At 43.4% G+C, this 27,285-nt stretch overlaps 1 protein-coding gene across 6 annotated transcripts in view; it reads left to right on the top strand.

Moving 5' to 3' along the window:
• The window catches only part of sgcg (sarcoglycan, gamma), a 596,108-nt gene that overhangs the window by 143,408 nt on the left and 425,415 nt on the right, over window positions 1–27,285 (top strand). The window contains exon 1 of one of the 6 annotated variants that reach the window (XM_073043715.1): window positions 12,550–12,684. The exons of 2 other annotated variants lie outside the window; for them this stretch is intronic. The gene's annotated coding sequence lies outside the window, so the exon portion shown is untranslated. Of the gene's footprint in view, window positions 1–12,549; window positions 12,708–27,285 lie in introns of those variants that run through there. 3 more of the 6 variants (XM_073043717.1, XM_073043719.1, XM_073043718.1) reach the window with 3 other exon arrangements.

Raw genomic sequence — 27,285 nt, forward strand, 5'->3', positions numbered from 1 at the left:
TTTATTAAATTGTTAGGCTAGGAACTGGGTTTTTAGCTCATATGCACAAAACTGATCTCTCAGATATCCATTGATGTGATATAAATGTACTGAAGTATGATATGGAAAAATATCAACCTTTGGCGAGCAGAACCCCACTGTCCAGATGCAGAACAGTCAAGTTAATCAATACAAACCCAGCAATAGATAAACAAATTGACACCCAGAGACCAATTGTGTACCAGCTGTAAAGTGTGCAGACAAACAGCAGGATACATGCTAAATTATGATGAACAGCAGCAATAACAACTTGCAATTATATAGTGTTAGGCAAAAAACAATCACAGCAGATAAACAAATATCAAGCTGTTAAGAGGGGAATTGGGAGGAACAACCAAACTCAATGAATGGATGGACTTTAGAGAGAAGGAAAATAGAGAGGAGCCAAGAAAGAAACAAAAATCTCAATAGAAAGAGACCAAGGCACTTGAATATTTGAGCAGGGAAGCAGGCTTAAAGGTGAAGAGCTTTAACAAACAAGTAGAGCCTGTTGGTAGCATTGAAGCTGGATGGATCTAGTAGAATGAGGGCCTTTGCAGAAACTCAAAGGTCATGCTTACATTTGGAACTTTGTTGGACAAGAAATCTGTGTTTGCTTGAAAATGGGAGTGGCAACTACATGGGAGATCATAAGTAGTTATACTATGGGAAGCTGGAGCTCTTAGAAGATGAGCTCTAGAAAGCTCGTATGCACACAGAGCAACAACAAATGGATCTTCATTGATCTCTGTTTGATTGTGTCTTGGAATCTATCAATAGCATTGCAAAGTAATAAATATTCAGTAAGCATTTATTTATGACATATTCATGTTCAAAAATTGTTAATATGTCATTTGATCTTTGCATCTCAATGCCTGTAGGATTAACTTTTTCCTTTAGACTGAGTGGGCCCTTCCTTGTAAAGACAATCCAATGTATCTCAGTCCTTGTTCTTCCCTCAAATCGTGGCAAAAAATTCCCTTTCAAGAGTTTTCCAATTTTTTTTTTAATTCTGTTGCTGTCACCTGTTTAGATCGTGCCTTCCACAGGATAACAACTTTTTAGATAAGAAAATGTCAAGATTCTTTTTCTATTGGAAATGTTTTCTCCTTATTAACTCTAATAAAATCCTTAATGATTTTTGATATTTAGTTTTATCCTTATTTATTCCAAAGAAAACAAGACCAGTTTCCACATAACCGATGAGGCCCATTCCTGGTACTATTTAAGGATTTTATGTTGGCTTTCTAAGGCCTTGTTGAAACCTAGTGCTCAGAGCAGAGTTTACAGACCCAGGTTTTTCTGAGTGAAGCCCATAGCCCACACTTGCTGCTTTGTCCTCCACTGTCCAAAACGCACCAGGTCAGATCTGAGGGCCCATTTTGTTGTCCAGCTTTGCCATCTGCTAATGTCAAATGTATTTTTAAAAAATCAAAATTATGAGAATTAACTAAACAATTGAAATATTTTAAGACTTAATGAAAAAATTAAAAATACAAAAAACAAATACTTAGAAAAATTTATTTACAGTACTTCCTTTTTCCAAAGCCCTACAAAATAGTTAAATCTGGAGAGGGCTGACAACAGATATCTCAACATAAGTGCTAGATCCTGCTTCACTGTTAGACTCCACATGTTGTCTATGTGTGGTGCACACCAGCAGCACTCATCCAGCACCTTCATGACCTTTTGCAGTCAAGAGTGGGTACTGAACTTGGTGGTACCTACAAGGATGATCTGTCTGTGTGGAACCACTGGCACTTACCAGCAAAATATAGACCATTGTTTTACTTGGCTCCTAAGCAGTGAAATTTCAATGCTCAGTGTGATTTCTGGTGGTCAAATTTATGAAGCCAAAGATCTTGCATGTCTTTTCAACCACTCTAACTATTTTTGACATGTGTGCCCATCCTCCACATCCCCTTTAACCTAGTACAGTACCATTTAGTCCAAAGGTGTTAAAGTGCATCTGCCCATTAAACAAGTATGTCTATCTTCCTGAAGTCTTCATCACTGTTCACTACATTATTGTGTTTTGTGTCATCCAAAAGTAAAGAAATTATTATTGTAAACACAAATCCAGGCTGATAGTTTCTATTAAAAAGAGCAGGGTTCAAAATATCAAGGGGATAACACTATAACACTAATACAGGGTCTTGTCCCACAACGTTGACCACTTCATCCAACACAGATACTGCTCAGCCCACACTGTTCTTACAGCAGCTTATTTTTCTTTTGCTCCAGATTCAAGCATCTGCAGTCTCTTGCGTTTCCAACGGCACTGTACAACTTGATTCAATCTCGATAAACAGTTTTTTATCCTGTTCTCTGCACCAGTGTTCTATCCACTCAGCAGCTCCTACTTTATCCCATGAGGTTCAGTTTTGTTAACACATCTGTTACTTTGTACTTCGTCTGGCGCCTTCTTCAAGAGAATACACACAACGATAACGTCATCACCCTCTCTGTTACATTATCAAATAATGCAATCAAGTTAATTAACAACATTTAAATTTAATAAATCTACTACTTCTTAGTAATAATTAATTTTTGTTTCTAAATGCTATCTCCTTTTGACATTTGAATTATTGGTCTGTGACTAGTGGTTAAACCTTCTCTACACATTTAAACACAGATACAATATTTTAAATTCTCCAAGTCTCTGCTGTTCTGTCGAAGGATTTCGGGAAAATTATGCCGAGCCACTGTTGCATCAGGTCGCATCTCATCGGACTGGGTAACTTCTACTTTTATGTATCAGGAACATCTTCAAAGGGCAATGCCTCAAAAAGCCAACACCCATCCTCTAGGACGTGCTCTCTTCTTCTTATTACTGTTGTTATTATCAGAGAGGAGGTACAGGAGCCTGAAGACACACACTCTATGTTTCAGGAACAGCTTCTTCCCTTGCACCATCAGATTTCTCAATGGGCAACGAGCCAGTGAATACTACATCACTATTTTTGCTCTATTTTTATTTAACTTAATTTAAGTTTTTTTTTCCATATCTATTTTCTTATGGTATTTTATAGTATTTTTAATGCATTGCACTGCACAGCTGCCACAAGACAAGAAATTTCATGACATTTGTCAGTGATATTAAATCTGATTCTGATTCTGAAGTGCTGCCAGCTTATTTTCATCCTGGTCAAGACTGCTGCATCCCCAGCATTTCCTGCCACTGCTTTACCCTTTCTTCACGCACCAAAAGAATGTGTTTTGTCAGTGTGATCAGGACCACTGAAAGTTCATGAGCATCTTTGACATTCACGAATATTCAGTAACATTTGGGAAAGTTTAAAAACCAAAAAAAAGTTAATGAATTTTAAGTTTAAGAACAAAAAGTTTATATTTACATAATATAAGGCAATGCTAAATACCAATTAAAATCTGAAATTCTCACAAATAATAATTTTACAAATTTCGGCCTGAAATGTCGACTGTACTCGAATATAGATGTTACCTGGCCTCGTTCAGAATTTTGTGTGTGTTGCTCGGATTTCCAGCATCTGTAGATTTTCTCCTCATTATACTAAGGCTTTGTTTTCTCTAGAGATGTCAAAAAGCCCAGGGTGCATTTCAGAGAGGAGATGCACTGCATTACAGGGCAATAGAATGCAAATCAATCTAATTGGCCTGCAAATACTTCAGCACCTGTGCCCCATTCTATCTCTGGCCCCAACTGCAGGAAATTTCCTATTATCAATGTAGCGAACCCCCTTCTCCTTGAATATTGCATACAATATGCCCAACCATGTAGCAAGAAACCTGTCCTACCCGTACAGCAAAGTAATTACTATAGCAAGCACTGTCCGCTCAGCATCGAAAGGGAAGAGGCTTGCTGCACCTACAAGATTTGATACTCTGGTGAGAGGAGACTTGATACTAGAAGCCTAAAATGAAAACAAAAAGTGCTGGAGATGCTCAGCAGATCAGGCATCATCCATAGAGAGAGAAAGAGAATTAAGGATGTAGGTCTGACAGAGAAGTCTTTAACCTGAAAACGTAAATGTATTTCTCTTCCCACAGATGCTTTGGTGCTTGGTGAGGTGGATAATTTGCTACAATGGACAGCTTGAGAGCAAGAGGTCTGCTATAATGGTGGGACAGATGCTTTGCTGTCTTGGTTGGTAGCATTTTGCTCAGCTTGTGGACCAGAGGTTTGTTACATAGACAGGCTGCTTGTTCACTTCATTGGTGGCAAGACATTTGCTACGCTGGTCAAGAGATCTTTGGATCCATTGATTGGGTAGAAGGTGTGTTATTTGGCAGGCTGGATATTTGTACTTTGGAAGGTAGGAGGGTTGCTAAGTTCGTGAGATGAGAGTTGATGGTGTGTACAATTTGTGAACTGGAGAGCAGGAATTTTGCTAGCTAAATTTAGCTAGCAAAACATCTAGCTAAACATCAATGTAAGTAGACACAGTAAAGAAGATGTACAGCATGTTTGCCTTCATCACTTGGGCTGTCAGGTATAAAAGTCAGGAAATTCTATGAGACTTCAGTCAGTCCACATTTGAAGTAATGTGGGTAGTGCTGTTTGCCATTTCACAGGAAGGGTGCTGTTCTTTTAAAGATGTTCACCAGGATGATCCCAGGGTGAAGGTGTATTAGCTGTAAGAATGGGGTATGTGTGTGTGATGTCCTGCCAGGAGTGGTGGTGGAGGCAGATGCATTAGGGGCACTTAAGAAACTCTTAGGAAGCCAAGGTTTTGAAGGCTCAGCTCAGATGGACCGGCCATGTGATCCACATGGATGAGTCCTGAATGCCACGCCAGTTGTTCTACGGAGAACTGGAGCAGGGCAACCGTGCCCAAGGTCGCCCAAGGAAGAGATACAAGGACAACCTCAAGTCAAACCTTAAGTGGGCCAAACTCCAGCCCAGCGATCTCGAACACACTGCTGCTGATCGGTCCAAGTGGCGCAATCTATGCTCCAAGGCAGCAAACAACTTCCAAGCCAACAGGTGCATGCAACGCCTCAAGGCGAGTCAAGAAAGACACAGGGAGGCGACTGCTCCTGCCCCAACAGGCAGTGCTCCTTGCCCCATCTGCAACCGTATCTGCGCTTCGGACTTCGGCCTCAGAAGTCATATGCGTGCCCACAGACGTTGACTGCGCAACACATTCGTCTTCCTCGGACTTCGAGAGACTACTACCAGGTAGGCACATGGAAGAGAGAAAAATGTGGGGTCATGTAGGAGGGAAGGGTTAGATTGATCTTAGAGTAGGTTAAAATGTTGGCACAACATCGTGGGGCCCAAAGTCCTGTACTGTGCTGTAATGTTTTATATTATAAGATGGACAGACTTGGCTTGTTTTCACTGGAATGTTGGAGGCTGAGGTGTGACCTTACAGAAGTCTACATAATTATGAGAGGCATGAGCTGGGCAGGTAAGTCAGCATGTTGTTCTCAAGGTGGAAATATCAAATAGCAGAGGGCATTAGCTTTAAGATAAAAAAGTAAACGTTTAAAGGAGATAAAGTAGGCAAGTATTTTTACACAAAGTCTGGTAGTTGCACATAATGCACTTCAGGAGAAGTGATGGAAGCAGATACAATAACAACTTTTAAGAGGCATTTAGACAGGCATAAGAACAGATGTGGAATTACGGGATATATTGGCATCATGGCCAACACGGACAGCATGGTAAAAGGGCATGTTCCTGTACAGTATTGCTCTATGGACTCTGGATGTCTGCTGTGTTGATGGACCACTGGTTTGCTGCAATAGGGAGTTTGGTACAAAAAATGATGCTATTGTATTGGCATGGCAGGTAGCCAGTTGCAATGTTGGGTGTTGTTTGCTGCTACAGCAGTAAGAACGTTTGCTGCCGTGGTGAGCCAGAAGATTTAGAGCAAGGGTTCCCAATGTGGGGTCCATGGACCCCTTGCTTAACAGTATTGCTCCATGTCATAAAAAAAGGTTGGGAACCCCCGATCTAAATTTTAGAGCATTGCTGGGGCATGTGTCCTGCTACTTTACCTGAGCAGAAACTTTGTTCCTTTGTCAGACAGGAGGTCTGCTTCATTGGTGCAAGAAGATTGCTATCTTGGTGGTCAGGATCTTTGCTACATTGCCAACAAGTGCCTTCCCACAACGGGAGGGAGAAGATTTGGAGCATTGGCAGCATATTAAGGTATTTTCCTTCCTTTGGGGTTGGAAGTTCACTACAACATGGCAGCCCTAGTCTCACTCTATCAAAGATATTCCCTTTGTCTTATCACTCTCTTCCCACCCTCTTTGCAAATTAAAGTTAACTTGCATTTTGAAGAAGGGTCTTCAAACTACATGTCTCTCTCACCACCGATGCCAGCTGACCTGCTGAGCATTTCTAGTATTTTTACAAATGAAAGGCTGCTTGATACATTGAGGGATGGAGGTGGAGGAGTGAGTTGGGATAGGAAAGTTGTTTGGACAGCAGGAATTTTGGAAACACTGGTGGCCCGAGCTTTGCTACAGTGAAGTGTTTTTTGCTCCCTTGGCAACAAAAACTTTGCTACATTAATGGGCAGATGTTTTGCTGGGTTGTCAGGACAGGGGTTTTGCTATATTGGTAGGTAGAATGCTTTCTACACTAGTGGGGCACAACATTATTTTGTCTGCTAATGAAGGACACTGAACATCTGGATGCTGCCTGACCTGCTGAACTTCAGGTCAAGACCCTTCATCTGGGATGAAGGCAGGAGGTTAGTTTTCTCCAGATGAAGACAGGAAGTTCACTGCAATGTCCAGGTTTTCGGCAGGAATTTTGTTACGCAGGAGAGTGGAGGGATTTTACCTCAGTAAGATCTTAACTTTGCTACGTTGGTGGGCAGGAGAATTGTTACATTGGAACTACATGGATTTTGCTGCATTGGGGACAGGAATGTTGCTGCATTAACTGGAGGAGATTTACTGCACTGGTGGCAGGAGTGATGCACCATCAATAACTCACTCTGAGACGTAAGAAGCGAGATATCGGCTTTTATTGACTGGAAGAATGAACAACACTACATCCTGGAGAATGAGGCCGGGCTCAGGCCTCAATCGCCTTTATATAGGGGTCTGTGGGAGGAGCCACAGGAGCAGTCAGCAGGGGTCTGTGGGAGGAGCCACAGGAGCAGTCAGCAGGGGGTCTGTGGGAGGAGCCACAGGAGCAGTCAGCAGGGGTATGTGGGAGGAGCCACAGTCACCTTTATACAGGGGTCTGTGGGAGGAGCCACAGGAGCAATCAGCAGGGGTCTGTGGGAGGAGCCACAGGAGCAGTCAGCAGGGGTCTGTGGGAGGAGCCACAGGAGCAGTCAGCAGGGGTCTGTGGGAGGAGCCACAGGAGCAGTCAGCAGGGGTCTGTGGGAGGAGCCACAGGAGCAGTCAGCAGGGGTCTGTGGGAGGAGCCACAGGAGCAGTCAGCAGGGGTCTGTGGGAGGAGCCACAGGAGCAGTCAGCAGGGTCTGTGGGAGGAGCCACAGGAGCAGTCAGCAGGGGTCTGTGGGAGGAGCCACAGGAGCAGTCAGCAGGGGTCTGTGGGAGGAGCCACAGGAGCAGTCAGCGGGGGTCTGTGGGAGGAGTCAGCAGGGGTCTGTGGGAGGAGCCACAGGAGCAGTCAGCAGGGGTCTGTGGGAGGAGCCACAGGAGCAGTCAGCAGGGGTCTGTGGGAGGAGCCACAGGAGCAGTCAGCAGGGGTCTGTGGGAGGAGCCACAGGAGCAGTCAGCAGGGGTCTGTGGGAGGGGCCACAGGAGCAGTCAGCAGGGGTCTGTGGGAGGAGCCACAGGAGCAGTCAGCAGGGGTCTGTGGGAGGAGCCACAGGAGCAGTCAGCAGGGGTCTGTGGGAGGAGCCACAGGAGCAGTCAGCAGGGGTCTGTGGGAGGAGCCACAGGAGCAGTCAGCAGGGGTCTGTGGGAGGGGCCACAGGAGCAGTCAGCAGGGGTCTGTGGGAGGAGCCACAGGAGCAGTCAGCAGGGGTCTGTGGGAGGAGCCACAGGAGCAGTCAGCAGGGGTCTGTGGGAGGAGCCACAGGAGCAGTCAGCAGGGGTCTGTGGGAGGAGCCACAGGAGCAGTCAGCAGGGGTCTGTGGGAGGGGCCACAGGAGCAGTCAGCAGGGGTCTGTGGGAGGAGCCACAGGAGCAGTCAGCAGGGGGTCTGTGGGAGGAGCCACAGGAGCAGTCAGCAGGGGTCTGTGGGAGGAGCCACAGGAGCAGTCAGTGGGGGGTCTGTGGGAGGGGCCACAGGAGCAGTCAGCAGGGGTCTGTGGGAGGAGCCACAGGAGCAGTCAGCAGGGTCTGTGGGAGGAGCCACAGGAGCAGTCAGCAGGGGTCTGTGGGCGGAGCCACAGGAGCAGTCAGTGGGGACAGTGGGAGGAGCCACAGGAGCAGTCAGCAGGGGGTCTGTGGGAGGAGCCACAGGAGCAGTCAGCAGGGTCTGTGGGAGGAGCCACAGGAGCAATCAGCAGGGGTCTGTGGGAGGAGCCACAGGAGCAGTCAGCAGGGGGTCTGTGGGAGGAGCCACAGGAGCTGTCAGACAGGGGGTCTGTGGGAGGAGCCACAGGAACAGTCAGCAGGGGGTCTGTGGGAGGAGCCACAGGAGCAGTCTGCAGGGGGTCTGTGGGAGGAGCCACAGGAACAGTCAGCAGGGGTCTGTGGGAGGAGCCACAGGAACAGTCTGCAGGGGGTCTGTGGGAGGAGCCACAGGAACAGTCAGCAGGGGGTCTGTGGGAGGAGCCACAGGAGCAGTCAGCGGGGGTCTGTGGGAGGAGCCACAGGAGCAGTCAGCAGGGGTCTGTGGGAGGAGCCACAGGAGCAGTCAGCAGGGGTCTGTGGGAGGAGCCACAGGAACAGTCAGCAGGGGTCTGTGGGAGGAGCCACAGTCACCTTTATACAGGGGTCTGTGGGAGGAGCCACAGGAGCAGTCAGCAGGGGTCTGTGGGAGGAGCCACAGGAACAGTCAGCGGGGGTCTGTGGGAGGAGCCACAGGAGCAGTCAGCAGGGGTCTGTGGGAGGAGCCACAGGAGCAGTCAGCAGGGGTCTGTGGGAGGAGTCAGCAGGGGTCTGTGGGAGGAGCCACAGGAGCAGTCAGCAGGGGTCTGTGGGAGGAGCCACAGGAGCAGTCAGCAGGGGTATGTGGGAGGAGCCACAGGAGCAGTCAGCAGGGGTCTGTGGGAGGAGCCACAGGAGCAGTCAGCAGGGGTCTGTGGGAGGAGCCACAGGAGCAGTCAGCAGGGGTCTGTGGGAGGAGCCACAGGAGCAGTCCAGACAGGTATATGTAGTTCACCACAAGGAGGTTTGTTACCTTAGTGGAGCAAAAAACGGACTTTATTGATGGGGCATATATTTGCTGCGTGGATAGTCAGAAGGTTTGCTGCCTGGGGGTAGGGGATTTACTGCCTCTCTTGTCCAGGCTTACTGCTCTGCTGGTGAAGTAGGTTTTCCTGCATTGGCAATAGGAGATTTAGTAGATTGGTGGGCAGGAGTTTTCCTACATGACTGAAGCAGGAGGTTTGTAACTGATAGGATGTAGTTTGCTACATTGCTTAGTCATGTGGTTTGTTGCATTGGCATGAGTTCTCATCACCTCATTATAGGAAGGATGTAGAAGCTTTAGAGAGGTTGCAGAGGGGATTTGCCAGCATACTGTCCAGATTGGAGAGCACATTTTATGAGGATAGGATGAGTGAGCTAGAACTTTTCTCAGAGGAAAGGAGAATGAGAGGTGACTTGATAAAAGTGTATAAGATGATAAGAGACTTATATGAAGTAAATAACCAGAGACTTTCTACTTGGGCAGAAATGGCTAATACAAAGGGGCATAATTTTAAGTTGATTGGTGGAAGGTATAGCAGGGAAGTCAGAGGTAAGTATTTTATACAGGGGTTGGTGGGTTAATGGAATGTGCTGCCAGGGGTGATGGTAGAGGCAGATACTTTAGGGGCATTTAAGAAACTCTTAGGTAGGCACATTGGTGATAGGTTCTATGTTAGTGTGTTGTTGAGTAGGATGTTTACTACATTATGGATGATTGATTTGCTTCATTGATGTTTGTTGGATTGGGGTTCAACAGGTTTATGCACTGAAAGGCGGGGTTGCCATATCAGAGGCACAAGAACTTTGCCACCTGCTTTGATGGAGCAGAAGGTGTACAGATTTGGTATGTTGAGAGAGGACTGTGTCGGCCAGGTGAGGTGATGGTAGTGAAGGTGAATTCATTGATGAGGAATTGAAGCTCTGGATCAGAAGAATCAGAATCAAATTCAATATCACCGGCATATGTTGTGAAATTTGTTGTTTTGCAACAGTAATACTTTGCAGTACATAATTTAAAAATCTATAAATGACAATAATTGTCTCTCTCTGTCTCTCTCACACACACACACAGAGTCTATACAGTGTAATTAAATAAGTCGTGCAGAAAGAGAGGGAAATGGGTTTATCATCCATTCAGAAATCTGATGGTGGAGGGGAAGAAACTTGTGCATTTTCTATACCTCCTCCTTGATAGTAATAATGAGAAGAGGGCATGTCCTGGGTGATGTGTGTCCTTAATGATGGATGCTGCCTTTTGAGGCATCGGCCGCTCAAGGAGGCTCTTGCCCATGATGGAGTCGGCTGAGTTTACACTTTTTCTGGTCCTGTGCAGTTGTTCTCCATACCTGATGGTCGTGCAACCAGTTGGAATGCTCTCCGCGGTTCATCTGTAAAAATCTGTGAGTGTCTTTGGTGACTTACTGATCCTCCTCAAGCTCCTAATGAAATAGAACTGCGATGTTACTGCATCAATATGTTGGTTCCAGGATAGATCCTCAAAGATGTTGACACCCAGGAACTTGAAACTGCTCACCCTTTCCACTTCTGATCTCTCAACGAGAACTGGTGTGTACTTCCTCAACTTCCCCTTCCTGAAGTCCACAATCAATTCCACGGTTTTACTGTTGTTGAGTGCAAGGTTGCTGCTGTGACACCACTCAACCAGCTGATCCATCTCACTCCTGTACGCCTTCTTGTCACCATCTGAAATTCTGCCAACAATAGTTGTACTGGATGGGATACATGATGCAGTTACTTTTTAAGTTCCCAGCCGCAATAGTTGGGTTTGGCACTCATTCCAATGGAGCTGAAAGAGTTTTCAGTGAGAAGGACCATCCAAAGGCACCAGTGAAGCCAAACTCACACTCTGGAAAACGTTTAAATCCCAGGAATTGCTGATTTACAAACCTGAAGCTATGGCTTATCATGAGGAAGGGGGTTTCATTTCTGACTCATTTACTGTTCTCTGGTCCTGGACATAGGGTGTGATGGCTGTGTGATTATAAGGCCAAGGACAGAAACCTCTCACCTAGTGGAGAGGAGAGTCCGATTCTAGTATTAAACCAATCCATGACTGCTGGGGGCTTTGTAAGTGGTATCTGGGGGAGGGATTATTGTTACTGTAGGGGTTGAGGGTTGTAGGAGCTCGGCCTATAGATGGTTTGGTAAAATTATTGTGCTTGCTTCCATGCAGCTGACAGGTTTCTGAAGATACAAAAACCTGACATGGCCACTATTAAATCTACAAAGTAGACTAATGATGTTACAAGCCTCATTAACATATCCAAATCTACAGTATGACCCCTTGTCCTTCTCTGATAAAGCTAATACTGGAGGCAAGTGGATAACACAAAATGCTGCAGAAACTCAGCAAGTCAGGCAGCATCTATGGAGGGGAATAAACAGTTAACATTTCAGGCCAAGCCCTTTTATCAGGATCCCCCATCTGCAGAACCTCTTGTGTTTGGGCAACTTGGTAGCAGCCTTCAAAATTTTTAAAGTTATACCTGCTGATCTGATATCAGCTTTCTTTTTTATTGGATGCTAATTTTCTCCCTGAAGCTTCGTGGAATGTTCTGTGAAATAATTGTCTCCTTCTCAAATTATTACATTTCCTAAAATTCTAAGATTTTCATTTTTAACTTTTATTCAAAAGACCCCTTTCAATCCACGTCTTCTTCATCATAAGAACATCTGATTGCAAGGTTGGAATTTGGGGCAGAAAAATGAATGTGTTGAAAGTTGATATTCAAAAAGATATGCTTAAGAATTCTCCTGCTTGAATTTAACAATAAAGTATTTGTTCCCTCTATCAGTCTCTGTGTGACCTTGCTGTAAGGTAAATGGAAAACCGTTATTATCAATTCTCACCGTTTAATAGCTCTCTGATTTCATCCAGGATATCCTTGTGACAGGCTGCAGCTCAAGAAAAGGGGAGACTTAGTACAAGCTCAAAACTTCCTCTTATGCTTGTTAAGCTATTTTTTCAAATGATGTTTGTACCATTGTGCTATGGACTAGCCCAGTCCACAGAAGTTCTATTGTGTATTTTTTCCCCAAAGAACTTGGATATAAATTGAAAACCATTTGCCAAGTATTTATTATAATCAACTCTGGGGGAATTGAAAACGACCAGTTCATCATTTTTCAAATAGTAGTAAATATTTTGAATGCAGACAGAGCAGTAGAAAGGAATCCCAAGCAGCGAATTTATAAAAGGCAACGAGTGCCTAGTACCACATGATTAGTTTGAACCATGACAGACCTAAATTTATGACCTGCAGCTGTTGGATGTCTGATTTGAGTCTCAGTGTTGAGCAGTAGTGTGAAGCACAGCAGTCCAGGGAGACCTCAACAGAAAGGCAAGCAACGGCACGAGATACTAGGGTAGGAAACAGCGCAACTTGGTGGTTTGTATTTATTGTATCTGAAACTGTACTTTTAATGGAATGTTATTCTTTATTAGCAAGAGGAACACTTCCTGTTCCCAAACGAAACAGTGATTGGTACTTCTTGCTATTTTTTGACCAGTTTCTGATTTGATAAGTAGGGTTGATTGTTACTCTTGATTTGATACAGACAAGCTTTGTACAGTTATTTCACTAAATAGATAAAACCATGCAAGGTGTCGGGGCCAGCTGAGGACTGGAAATGTTGGCATGAAAATCCTTTGACTTAGTAGACCTGCGTCCTAGTTTATGTACTGAGCTACTGGATACTAAAGTCACAGGTGACATCTTTCAGCCTGCATCTGTAGTGGATAATTTGCAATGAGTGGAATGTTAGAAAAGCTGGTCAAATATAATGCAGGGTTAATGCTGGCAGATGACAGTGGTGAAATCCTCTAGTTTTGACTGGCAGCTTTGCAGAAATACAACCCACCCTCCCCCCCCCCCCCAAACTTTTTGCCACCACAAATATTTTTCTGCCTTTGACTTTCTATCTGAATAACAAGAGAAAAGAGCAATTTAACAACTTCAAGCATGTGGATGTAGAAGTTTTGGAACGTCTGCACGTATTTGTTTAAGCGATGTGTGAATCACATGGTGCAGCAAACCATGTGAGGTTGGGTGCGGCCCCAGCAGCAGCTTGCTTCCACAGTTACAAACTGACTCATGTTGGAATCAGACAGCAAAGGGGAAGGCAAGTTTGCAAATTAACTGACCCTTACAAACTGAGTAAACATAAACATTCAAAGACTTCAGGATATCTTAATCCTATTCTTTAGAGAAATATCCAACAATCTTTCAATCTGACCTATTCCTGAAGTATTTTTCCCATGTTTCTGAGGGCAGCCTCTTCATTGTTTAATTGTTCTCAAGTTGTTCTGGCCTGCCTCTTATTAATTCATATGGTTGAAATTAGTGGCTTGAATATTGGAACAGCTTGGACAGAACTAGAATATATCTGCAGAAAAGTAAAAATTGGTCTGTCTTTTGAAATTTTGCACAGTATGAGTGTGCCATTTGCTCAAAAATTAGGAAATGTAAGTTCTGAGGGCAGAATGTCCTCATTTGATGAAACAAACTTTGTTGCAATTTTATAGCATCAGTTCTGCCAGGTCAGAATATGAAGCCTGGCTCACCATCAGAGAGCATTTTTATTCTAATTCTTTGCCAGATCTGCAATATGCTTTGACCATTTAAGTACTATGTGTGAATTCCAATGTTGGTTAATAATCAGCTGGAGCCAATCCAAGCAGCAGTGCACACTGTCTTATTTAGATAAAACCTACTGTAAGGTGCTGCATTGAAAATCATCTTCCTAGACTCTGTATCCTAACTTTACAGTTGCATTTAATATTAACTTGGAGTTCAGTACAAAGGGTATTTTCAGAATAGATGTAAATGAATTCTTATCTTTTAATGGATGCATAGTTTGAAACTTCAAGTAAAAATCTTGGGTTTACTAAACAGTTTGAAATATGGGAAGCACTGCTGGGTTGGGGTGATAAATCTGGCACAAGGATTTCCACAATTCCCCTATGCATTCTGCCCATTATTCCTCCCAAACTTCATCATATTCATTTTCTCCAAGAGACCCATCAGTCTGTTTATCATTATCATTTTACTAAGGGTGAGCAGTTTCAAGTTTCTGGGTGTCAACATTTCAGAAAGTCTATCTTGGGCCCAAGATATTGATGCAATTACAAAGGAGGCACGACAGTGTCTATATTTCATTAGGAGTTTGAGGAGACGGTATGTACCGTGGAGAACACACTAACTGGTTGCATCTCCGTCTGGTACAGAGAGTCCACAGCACAGAGCCAATAAAGCTGCAGAAAGCTGTAAGCTCAGCCTCCCAGCCATGAAGGTATTTTCAAAATTTGATACCTGAAAAAAGCGGCATACATTTTTAAGGACTCCCATCACCCAGGATATATCCTCTTCTCATTGTTACAATCAAGGAGGAGGTGCAGAAGCCTGAAGACACACCCTCAACATTTTAGGAATAGATTCATCCCCTCCGCCATCAGAGTGTTCCGAATGGACAATAAACCCACATACACTACCACATTATATACTTTTATTTTTGCTTTCTTTTTCCCACTACTTATTATTATATATTTTTATTGTAATTTATAGCTTTTTGTTATGTACTGCTGCCACAAAACAACAGATTTCACAACATATGCCAGTGATATTAAACCTGATTCTGTTGCCCACAGCTCACTCACCCTAACAGTATGTCTTTGGAATGTGGGAGGTAACTCCTTGCAGACAGCGGTGGGAATTGATACCCTATCTTATAGCTGACACTGTAATTCAAAGGTTCAAAGTACATTTATTATCGAAGTATGCAATATACAACCCTGGGATTCATCCTCCCACAGACAGCCACAAAGCAAAGAAAACCATGGAACGCATTCTAAAGGGAACACCAGGACCCCAAAGCGGAAAAAAGAACAAATCACACAAACACAAACAAAATGAGTGTAAAACACAGAATATTAAATATCAAACCACAAAGTCAATGAAGCAGTCCAGCAATGTGTAGTTTCAGCTCTGTTCAGTTCAATCTAGCACTGCGTTATTCGTTGACTGCCCCGATCAAAATTACACAATGTAGCAACAAAAAAAGGAATGACCAGAAACCAGAAACACATCATAACATGAACTAGAGTCCGATCCACTAAGCACATCAATTAAACCTTGTCCAAGACCCTCGACTCTGGCACCATCCTCCGACAACAGTGAGTGAGAGGGAGAGAGAGGCTGATCAAACGCAGGCTCATTCCACTTAGAACAGCAAGCAAAGGCGAGAGAGACACTAGTCACTCGCAGGAAAATGGTAGTGACAGCCGCTCGCCGTCCTCTCTCGTTCTCGTTGATTTCAATCTTCCTCGACGCTTTAATTGGTAATTATCAGCAAGATGTGGAGTCGATCATGGACTCGTGCCCAATTTCCAGGCTTCTTGGCCTCCAGGCCATGCACTTCGCTCGAAACCTCACCGAAATCCCTCAGAGACTCCAAAGCACCAACTCACTCGATTGGCCTGAAAACACACTATCAAACTGTAGATCACAAGCTCCAATAGTAGGTGAATTATGTTTGAAAAAGGAGGTAAAAGAGTTTATTTCGTGATATGTCTGAAGAATAAAGGGTCTAGTGCTTTCCTGACATATATGACAAATAGACTGTTCTTGGGCTTCCAACCAGGTACAGGTATCAATTATAACTGACATTTCAATAACTATCTCTGCCATCTTTTGTCATTGAAATGTCAGTTATTGATACCTGTACCTGGCTGGAAGCCCAAGAAGACTTTATTTGTCTGAAGGATGTTGCCGTTGGTTACATTGTTCACTGATGCCATCTCCTTTCATATATGCTAATGTTACACTAACTGACCTTATATAACTTAACAATTTAAAAGATTTTGTTTCAATATCATTAAATAATCTGATTTATTCCATTTCCTTTCCCATTTACCACTCCGTTTAATTGTACCCTTGCCCTAAAATTGAGTTTATCTCACTACCATTCCCATGACATTCATTGATGTATTTTTCACAACAGACTATCAAAATTAACCATGTCAAACATACTAAAAGTAACTTTAATAATTGTAGCTGAGAATCATTCCTTCCCATCTGCCCCATACTGTGGGTATGCCTTTCTGTGAGATTCATGAGATTGCAATGTCTTGCTCCTTTCTTACCTGCCCTAATGAAGCCTTGCAGTGGCAATCGATCCTGCATTGCATATCAATTTCTCATATACATTTATGTTTCAGCTATATTTCGTTGCATTTGGAAGCTGCCATCTTAACTGATCTCATCATGGTGAGAAAGAAATATAGAGGCAGTGTTTGCACGTGTCACACGATTGTAACTAAAGTAAATATTTTACATGTAATTGTACAAAAGGTCTGAGATCTCTAAGTTAAACTTGCATAATGCATTGCTTTCCTAAATGTTAGAAAATCACTCTTATATCTTGTGACAAAACCAGAGTGGGACGAAGCACCATTTTGACTCAGTCTTTTTTAGTTAATGCATTTCTCGGCTTGTATCATTTACAGTGCCACTTTATATCTTGAGAATTATTCTCAAGCCCCATCCAAAGTGCTAACCAAACCATCAGTCTTATTCTTCTGTTTAGTTCTTCGCACACTTGCTGTCGGTATTCATGATACATTATTGATCTTTCTGAATCAGAGGCTTTTTCATGTGGAGGTGAATAATGTACTCCATGTTTGTATTTTTCCCCAATGATATTGTTCAAGATTTTATAAATACTGGATTTTTACTTCATGAATAAAACATGTAACTTAGAGCATTTCAAACTCATGTCTGACATATTGTTCTGTGAAGAGGAGGATGGGATAATTCATCCTATATAGTAAGAGTTATGTTTAAGTAGCACTTTATCACATCAAAGCATTTCAAAGTGTTTCACACACTGAATCGCTTCATATATGTATTTATTTATTTAGAGATCTTGAGCAGAACTGGCCCTTCAAGCCCAATGAGCCACACCAACCAGCAACCATCTATTTAACTCTAGCCTAATCATAGAACAATTTACAATGACCAATTAACCTACTAACTGGTATGTGTTTGGACTGTGGGAGGAAACTGGAGCACTGTCATAGTGCTATAACTTACATTGACAAAAATGGCAACAAGTCTCTGCGAGCAAAGCTCAACAACCCGCTCGTGACTTTTGTTATTTCTTGAGGAAGGCATTGGAGATTCAGATGGATTGATTGATTGATTTACTACGTGTATATTCAAACACATGGTGAAATGTGTTGTTCACTTTAAAAACTACACAATCTGCTAGGGGTAACCCGTAAGTGTTGACACATTCAGGCACGCACATGTTACGTTTGTTTTTGATTAAAAAAAACAGATTTTGCATGTGATTAAATGCTACCACATTTATGAACAGGAGATTCTGAATAAGATGGCTTCCAGCTCCACAATTTAGCGGGCTTTCCGCCAGTTCACCAATGTCACTTCCAATTCCAGATGAACCACTTGCATTGCAGACTGGGAACTGAAGTTCTTCATTATGTACACACATAATAACACATATTCATCTTTAAAGCAAGCAAACACAATATTAAGTCCTCATAAACCTGCAAGAAACAATAATCTTTTCCAACACAGATATTTACATTAATGTCAAAAGTAATGAGCAAATATAGTCCCTTATTCATTCAGCTACTCTCAGTCCATCTATTAATGATACCTTTTTGGATTGCTGTTTGTTTTCACAAATGCTTTGCTCTCACTTATTCTGTTAATACCAAAGTCCTTTTGAGAACTTTGATCTACATGTTCAATTTTTTTCACATCCTTCTGGCAAAATCCTTTCTGTTCATCTCTGTTCTTGTTCTTGCTGTGTGACCATAATTCAGTCCATGAGCCTCATAATGGAGCCCTGGACATCCTCCATGTGATCAGTGAGTCTTTGCACAAGTTACAACTGATTCTATCTCAATTCACAGAACTCCTTCTGTTGGCTGCGTATTACAGATAGCAACTCCTCCTGTTGTTTGTGTTGAACTATTTCTATTCTTCTGATCTTGGATCTTGCATGATCTTCCTATCTTTCTTTGTATTTTTCCTCTTCAACTTCGGTGAGGATTGTGGAGATATTTTTGATTTCCAGTCTTTAACTGGAAGTTGATGAAGGACATATTTTGAACCAAAGTTGCATGATGCAGAAGCAAAACTGGCGACTTCATCATGATCACTCTATTCCACACTGGCATCCTGACTGCCATGCTGGTGTAGCTGGTATGGATGTCTATGGAAGGTAGAGTTCTTGTGCTTCTCTTGCATTACCTCTCATGGATGCTGTTGTGGGTTTCTTGAATTACATTGGGAAAGCATCCAAGCCCCTCAAAGAAACCTGTGTACTCTTTACTGAGTGTTTCTGGTCCCCTTTTGTCTGTGAAGCCACTACAAAGCCTCTTTTCAGCAGGTTGAGCCTTTGCATGCAGTTGGACCTAACATTGGTTGTACTCAGTTTTCTCCAATCAGTAGCTCTGCCTTTAGGTGCTGCCCTTTGCTTGAAGGTCATTACATAGTCTCCATTAACTGGAACATTCTCTCCAGTGTAGCCAGTCACTTTTAACTTCACCTGATGAACCTTGCTCTTTACTTTGAGAGTCGTGCAGTCATTCATAGACAACAGATTTACCTGGGCTCTGTTGTCAAGCTTAAATGGAATTTCTGTCTCACCCACAATCACTGGAACGACCCATTCTCTTTTACCAGCACCAACAGTCTGTAGAGAATCTACAAAAATATCCTCCATTACCACAGCAACCATGTGGACATTTCTCTTGGTAGCCCCAGCTTTGCAGCACTTTGCGAAATGATTCTTCTTCTCACAATTATTGCAGGTCTTTCCATAAGCAGGGTACATCTTTGGAATTGCCTGCCTTCACACCTACTACATTTGCAGTTGAGCCTCTGCTGTTGCTTTGGGAAACACCTTGTGCACTGCCCCTCTGTTTTCACAGAACACTGTTGTTTCTGCTCTGTGCAGCTCCCTAGCTTGTGCTTGTATGGTCTGCACTGTCCTGCGCCTATTCAGAGCATTTTCTAGCGTCAGATCTTTTTCACAAAGCAATCTTTCTCTGAACCCATGATCTGGGATTCCACAAACTATTTTGTCTCTGACTAGTGAGTCTCTCAAATCTCCAAGCTCACAGGACTTCCCCAGTGTGTGAAACTCAGCTAAGTATTGATCGAAGCTGGCACCTTGTTTCTGGTCACAGGAGAAGAAATTATATCTCCCAAACGTGACATCTTTACTTGCGACAAAATACTCCTCAAATTTTGTCATCAAAGTGTCCAATGGCAAAGCTGTCTCATCAATTTGCAAGCTATTGTAGATGTCCGAAGCATGTAGAAAGATAGGCACTTCCAATTTTACCTCCACCCTACTGGCTCTGCTCTCCACTAAGTACATATTGAATCGCTGTTTGAAGTGTTTCCAATTATCGGATAGATTGCTAATAAACTGTATAGCTGCAGGAGGATTTAGGTTATCCTTTGAGGGAATTTTTAGGATCTCACCTCAGTTTCTTGGTGAACTTCGAAACAACGTGCTCATCAGCAACAGCTTCTTTCCACCAGCACCTAGTGTGCCTTTCTTAGTCATTCGTGGTATTCAGTTATGCTGTGGCGAGCATTCAGATGACAGATGAGGAAGCTCATTGAACTCAACAACCGTTTTATTGTGCTAAACACAAAACAGACCAGGCACCATGACCCGGAGAGTGAACCCAACCAGTCTCATACAGACTGACCACCAAACACCCTGTTTACAGTTAGGGTAACCCACAAATACACAAACAAATAAGTGTATAACCCAAGCTAAAATGTAGCAGTAAATAAACTGGAACTTCCCACTATAATCCCACAAAAGCATTTTAACACAGGAACAATAAACAGTACTGGTCATTAAAAATGCAGAGGCGGGCTGTCGACCATGCCCCCCAGAGCGTCATAATACTTCAAATTTAGACCTCATGCCAACTTCTGACACCATGTTATGTTTGTTCTTGATAAAAGACAAACTTTGCGTGAGTTTATACTTTAACACATTTATTAACAGGAGATTCTAGATATGATTGCTTCTAGCTCCAGACTTTAGCCCACACTCTACCAGTTCACCAACATCACTTCCAGTTCCAGGTGAATTGCCCGCATTGCACACTGGGAACTGAGCTCTTTATTATGTACACACATAATAACACACCACATAGCATGCCCACAATGTTCCACAGAACACAAATTGGGCAAAAATAGTAACTTTTTGCAATATTTCAAATTATGCCTCAACATCTTTAGATTTCCTGAAGCGATGCTGTTATCCTGTCTTTAACTCCTTTGAAATGTCATGAGGTAAAACCCAACTCCTTAGTGTCCAACAATGCCGACAGTTTGCATTGTGTACGATCGGTCTACCAGTTTCTACAGTGGGACTTTATCACCTTGCTGCCAGGTTAGTGTCTCTGCTGCTGTTTGGGAGGACAAGATGGGGTGATGTACTCAGTAGAAGGGAACCATTCAGAAGTCCTCTTTATTCAGGATGTTAGGAGTATGATTATTACCTGAACATCCCAGTGGGGAGTATGGTTAAAATATTTACTCGAGTAAAGTCATTAAAAGAGGATTCTGCTGTATGCTACAGTGGCTGCCGAGCAGACCCAGGACCACTCTTCTAATAGCAGTAAGGTTCTTGTGGCCTTCCAGTGAAGGTGACCACAGGTATTATGACAGGACAATGAAGAACCACTGATACAGACGTTAGCCTCATGTCTCTGACTGTCATTTGGGAGAATTTTGATTCTTAAAGCCAAGTAATGTCAGATTTAATTCTTAGAGGTTTAATGTCCGGAATTACCCACACATCAGGACCGTATGAAGGTGCTTTCCTGCGCAGGAAATGAAATAAAAAAGCAGCTTAGGTGCAGAAAGTGATGTTCATACGAAACAAACTGCGCCTCTAGAGGACACAACGGTAAGTAATCAATAAAATAGAACATGTAGGCCAGTCAAAGGAAGTGGGCTGAAATTTAGTGTAACGTTTGAATCTAATAGGGAAAATCTCTGTGTGGTTTGCCTTTCCTCTTCATGGATGTCAATTCTTTAGTTGTACATATCCACATTTGCTCAAATGACATCAAACTGGCTTTTACTGAGTGCCCACTTTGTTTTCTCAAACGTGTTACTCGCACATGCCAGAACGGTGCCGGCCTGACGCTATAGCTGTTGTGGACTGACTCCTTATTAGCGATCCACAATTTCACTTTGGAAGGTATTGGGTGATCTTGGCTGGTTGCAGGGTTTATGATGCTGAGATGACAGTGACATCAGACCACCCCATGGTATATATTCTGACCCCATATAAGCACCAGCCCTCGCTTGATTCATAGAACTCAACAAAGCTCGCAATCCTTGTGTGTTTGTGACACACTTGAGTCACTGTATGACCAGATGTGGGGAACTGAGCCTTACATATCCAGATAATATGAGAAATAAGTCAACAGTATTTCTTTCATCCCAAAGAGGAACCTTAAAGTTCTCTGAGGCTGCACATAAAGCTGGCTATCAGGCAGGAACCACACCTTACTTTTAAATATCCATCCTAAATTGCTGGTATTAATAAAGGAGTTATGCAGCACTTGCAAGTTGTTAATTGAGATTTTATGAAGCTTAACTTCCTTGCAGGAGGCTTTAATTCAGACATTCAAATATTTACTATGTAAATCCAGTCCAAATTCTGATCTAGAGCTGAAATATACAGCAATACTGCTCTGAAGTTTAATTACTGGCCATAAAACTTGACTGCTTACTGCCTACAATGTGATTTGCTACCTATTTGGAATGCAGAGTACACTGCAAATCTGTACAGTGTTCTGATGGTTGCACTGTTGGGGAGAGTATGACTCACTCTGAATGAAAGCCAATGGTGAAACCAGATCATAACACTAACCACCGTGTAACACTGATTTGATGCCAGTACTGGCAAATTGGATATCATGAAATCCCACTAATGGAACTTAGCAATAGGGAAAACTTTCCCTCCTACTGCATAATTTAGAAGGATCATCGATACTTAGCCATTCCTGTGCTGCAGGGCTCTCTGAATATATGACTTACCCTTATCTGTGTAATGATTCACGGTGTGTGGGTGGGGTATACTACTGCGTTGCATTAAAGTTTGTGAAGAGAGTGAAAGGAAAGAACTCACTGCAAACTATGGTGAAGTTCTCAAATGCCAGATATGGGGCATCTGGTTATCTCTCTGCCACAGTCAAGGCATTACTGAGCGAAAGTGGAAAGGTCAGTGGAGTAAACAGAGAGCAGGAGTTTCAGTCCAACTGGTGTATTGTGGTGCAATTATTCCATCAGCATCACACGGAGAAGCAATAAGCAAGGAAACTTTTCTTAAATTTCAAAAATATGCTTTATTCACAGTAAAAAAAAGTACATAAGAAAGGAAGCAACAGTGCAAAAGCCTTTACATTCCTGGTCAGTACGTCTAAAGATGGAAGAAAACACTAACTTAGCACCATTGCCCCAAATCACCCCTTTCACTCTATCAGAAAAGAAACATACTGCACGTACAGAACAGTCACTGTGAGCCTATGGTTGCCATCAACTGTTGTGGTTCTAGCTCACCCCAGGGTATCTAAGGTATATCTTTTGCTATTTATCTGCATATATGTATCTGTATATCTGCAAGATTTTTCAGAATCCAGTGTCTCAAAAGGTCCCCAAACCTTCCACTCCTAGAAGGTGACCTTCTCTGCATCCCCATGTGTCGAAAGGCAGGCAGCACGAGCGTGGCGTTTCCTGATCGCAGGCCTCGCAGTGGCACAGGGAGACATTGCTTGAACATTCTGAGAGCTGTAAGGATCACCAGAGCCAGATCTAAAACAGACAGTTGTGAGGAAAATCAGATCAAATATTAGCTTCCTGTGTCAGATGTACAATGAAATGCAGTAAATCAGATCAGTGAGAATTCTGCCTAGCTTCAGGCGCCAACATAGCATGTCCACGAGTCACTAACCTTAACTGTTTGTCTTTGGAATGTGGGAGGAAACTCACACGGTCACAGGGAAAAAATACAGACTCCTACAGACAGCAGTGGGTATCGAACCCCGATCCTACAATTGGTGCATAGTGTAGTGGTTAGTGCAAACACTTAACTGCTACGCACAGTGCTGCCCAGATTGTAAATATGCTCCACAATAAGAGCATCACATTTAAATTCCAAAGCATACCAGAGCCAGAAGAGCTGGTAATTGAACAATGATGTTTCTGCCTCGCATCCAGAAAGTAGCTGGAGGCGAATGGGCAGGCTAGGAGATAAGATGGGAGAGGGAAAAGGGGATGGGTAATGGTGAAGGTTAGGGGGTGTGGGGCCATTATCTAAAATTCAAAAAATCAATGTTCATGCCATCAGGTTGGAGGTTACCCAGACGGAATACAAGGTGTTATTCTTCCAACCTGACCGTAGCCTCATCTCGACAGTAGAGGAGGCCATTGACAGACATATGGGAATGGGAAGTGAAATTAAAATGGGTGACCATTGGGAGATGCCGCTTTTTCTGGCGGACTGAGCGTAAGTGCTTGGCGAAGCCGTCTCCCAATTTACGTAACTTCCCATTCTGGTATGTCAATCCATGTCAGCCTCTACTGTTGTGATGAGGGCACACTCAGGTTGGAGGAATGGCACCTTATACTCTGTTTGGGTAGCCTCCAACGTGATGGCATGAACATCGATTTCTCAAACTTCTGGTAATGGCTCCATCCCCCACCTCCTTCACCATTCCCCATCCCCTTTTCCCTCTCTCACCTTATCTCCCTGTCTCCACATCGTCACCCTCTGATGCTCCTCTCCCCTTTTCTTACTCCATGGCCTTCTGTCCTCTGCTATCAGACTCGCCCTTCTCCGGCCCTGTATCTCGTTCACCAATCAACTTCCCAGCTTTTTACTTCATCCGTCCCCCTCCCGGTTTCACCTATCACCTTGGCTTTCTCCCTCCCCTCCTGCACCCTTTAACTGTACCCCTCATCTTTTTTTCTCCAGTCCTGCTGAAGGGTCTTGGCCCAAAACATCAACTGTATCCTTTTCTACAGATGCTGCCTGGCCTGTTGAGTTCCTCCAGCATTTTGTGTGCATTGTTTGGATTTCCAGCATCTGCAGATTTTCTCTTGTTTGTTCTGCCTGTTGCATTTGCCTTATCTGGGCCACCACACCAAAGCAGAAGAGTGGAGTATAGTCTCTGGAGTGCAGGAGGTAACCCATGTACAGGAGTTCAACAGGCATTGATCAAAGTAATGCTTCCTCAGCAACCTGATCCAAATGCCTTGGTGCTGTGCAGCCCAAACATCGTACAGTTATGGTGATAGAACAGGAGTAAAAAAGAGGAAGGCAATGTTGGGAACCCCTCCCAACAGATCTGTACAACCAGTAACTACAATTCCCAGTTCCCAATCCAGAACGGACTTCACCTTGCTGGCCACAAAATTGGGACTTCAGTTGAAGTGGGGATTGTGAGACATGGGATGAAGGGGTTGCATTAAGGAAGACTGAATATGAAGACTTTCCGATCTCTGTCCTGAATTAGAGATCTATGCATATCAATACATTCTCCACTTCTAGGCTGGTAAAATGTTTCAGCCATAGGAGTCCCTCACCCACTTTTTTTAACCTTGTCCTGGAGGAAACAAAATATGTTAATGTTGTGCTTGAGTAAGGCAGTCAGCATGGTTGGTTAAGGATAGCTTTACTTGTCACATGTATATCTAAGCATGTGGTGAAATGTATTATTTTTATCCAATCAAATCAGCAAGGATTGTGCTGAGCCACGCTTCCGGTGCCAACCGCACATGCCCACAACTTCCTCAACCGTATAGAAACTTAGAGAACCTACAGCACAATACAGGCCCTTCAGCCCACAAAGCTGTGCTGAACATGTCCCTACCTTAGAACTACCTAGGCTTATCCATAGCCCTCTATTTTTCTAAGCTCCATGTACCTATCCAGGAGTCTCTTAAAAGACTCTATTGTTTCTGCCTCCACCACTGCTGCCGGCAGCCCATTCCACGCACTCACCACTCTCTGAGTAAAAAACTTACCCCTGATATCTCCTCTGTACCTTCTTCCAAGCACCTTAAAACTGTGTCCTCTCATGTTAGCCATTTCAGCCCTGGGAAAAAGCCTCTGACTATCCACACAATCAATGCCTCTCATCACCTCATACACCTCTGTCAGGTCACCTCTCATCCTCCGTCACTCCAAGGAGAAAAGGCCAAGTTCACTCAACCTATTCCCATAAGGCATGCTCCCCAATCCAGGCAACCTCCTTGTAAATCTCCTCTGCACCCTTTCTATGGTTTCCATGTCCTTCCTGTAGTGAGGCGACCAGAACTGAGCACAGTATGTTTTTGGAATATGGGAGGAAACCGGAGCACTTGGAGGAAACCCACACAGTCACAGGGAGGACGTACAAATTCCTTAGAGGAAGCAGCAGGAATCAAACCCTAATCCTTCAAGTGGTGCTGTAATAGCCTTATGCTGCCTGTTCTGCTACCATGCTGCACATTGTAGTGTTGTGGTTATAGGTGGCAAAACCTGCAATACAAGCCTGTGAGTATTTATAACTGTGTAAGGACATAGTAGGAAATCCAGCAACAGAAACAAGCTGCAACAGTAGCATAGTGGTTAGTGTGACAATATTACCTCTCAAGGCATCAGAGGTCAGAGTTCAATTCCGGTGCCATCTGTAAGGAGTTTGTATGTTCTCCTTGTGACCACATGGGTTTCCTCTAGGTGCTCCGGCAAAAAAGGCTTAGGTGTTACTACGTTAATCGGTCATTGTAAGTTGTCCTGTGATTAGGCAAGTGTAAAACAGGTGGGTTGCTGGGTTGTGTGGCTCATTAGGCCGGCAGAACCTGTTCTGCACTGTATCTCCAAATAAATAAGCAAATGATGGCCAGTGTCAAGCAAGGCTCCATCATTGCCAGCGTCACTGCACTTTTCTCTGTCTTTCTTGCCACTCTGTTGCATCTCACCTCATGGGACTGGAGCTAACCTTCAGAACGAATGGGAAACTATTTGATCTACGGTGACTTCACTCTTGAAGAAAGGTCACCTAAGCGTCAGCAGTATGCAGACGGCATTTAACTGTGCTTAGTGGAATGAGCTCCTTGACATTGTTAACTCATTCACTGAAGAGTACTAAAAAATGTCCCGTCCATTCTATATCCACAATACCGACTAACTCCAGCTGCGTCACATTGCCCTTCAACAACAGGGGTTCAAACTGGTCAAAGGTAAAGTAAATTTATTATCAAAGTACTCTCAGTGGCTACTTTATTAGGTACACTGTACACCTGCTCGGTAAAGTAAATATCATCAGTCAATCATGTGGCAGCAACTCATTACATAAAAGCATGCCAACATGGTCAGGATGTTCAGACCAAGCATCAGAATGGGAAGAAATGTGCTTTGAGTGGATTTGACTGTGGGATGATTGTTGGTGCCAGACAAGGTGGTTTGAGTACTGAAGAAAGTGCAGACTTTCATGCACTACAGTCCAGAAGTTTACAGAGAGCGGTTTTAAAAAAAATGAAATAACATTCAGAGAGCAGAAGTTCTGTGGGCAGAAACATCTTGAGAGTGGTCAGAGGAAAATGGCCAGACTGGTTCGAGCTGACAAGAATCAATAGTACCTCAAATAACCATGTTACAACAGTAGTGTGCAGCAGAGCATCTTTCAACTTGGAGGTGGATGGGCTACAGCAGCAACCACCAGGAACATACACTCAGTAGCCACTTTATTAGGTACAGAAGATATCAAAGAAAGTGGCCACTGAACTTACTACCTTGAGATTCTTTTTCTTTAAGGCATTTACAGGAAAATAAAGAAGTACAAAACAATGTTTGAAAAACTATACAAACCATAAACAAAGTCTAACAAGCAACCACGTGCAAAGGAAAACA

Source organism: Hemitrygon akajei, chromosome 4, assembly GCF_048418815.1.
Source record: "Hemitrygon akajei chromosome 4, sHemAka1.3, whole genome shotgun sequence".
Classification (NCBI taxonomy): domain Eukaryota; kingdom Metazoa; phylum Chordata; class Chondrichthyes; order Myliobatiformes; family Dasyatidae; genus Hemitrygon; species Hemitrygon akajei.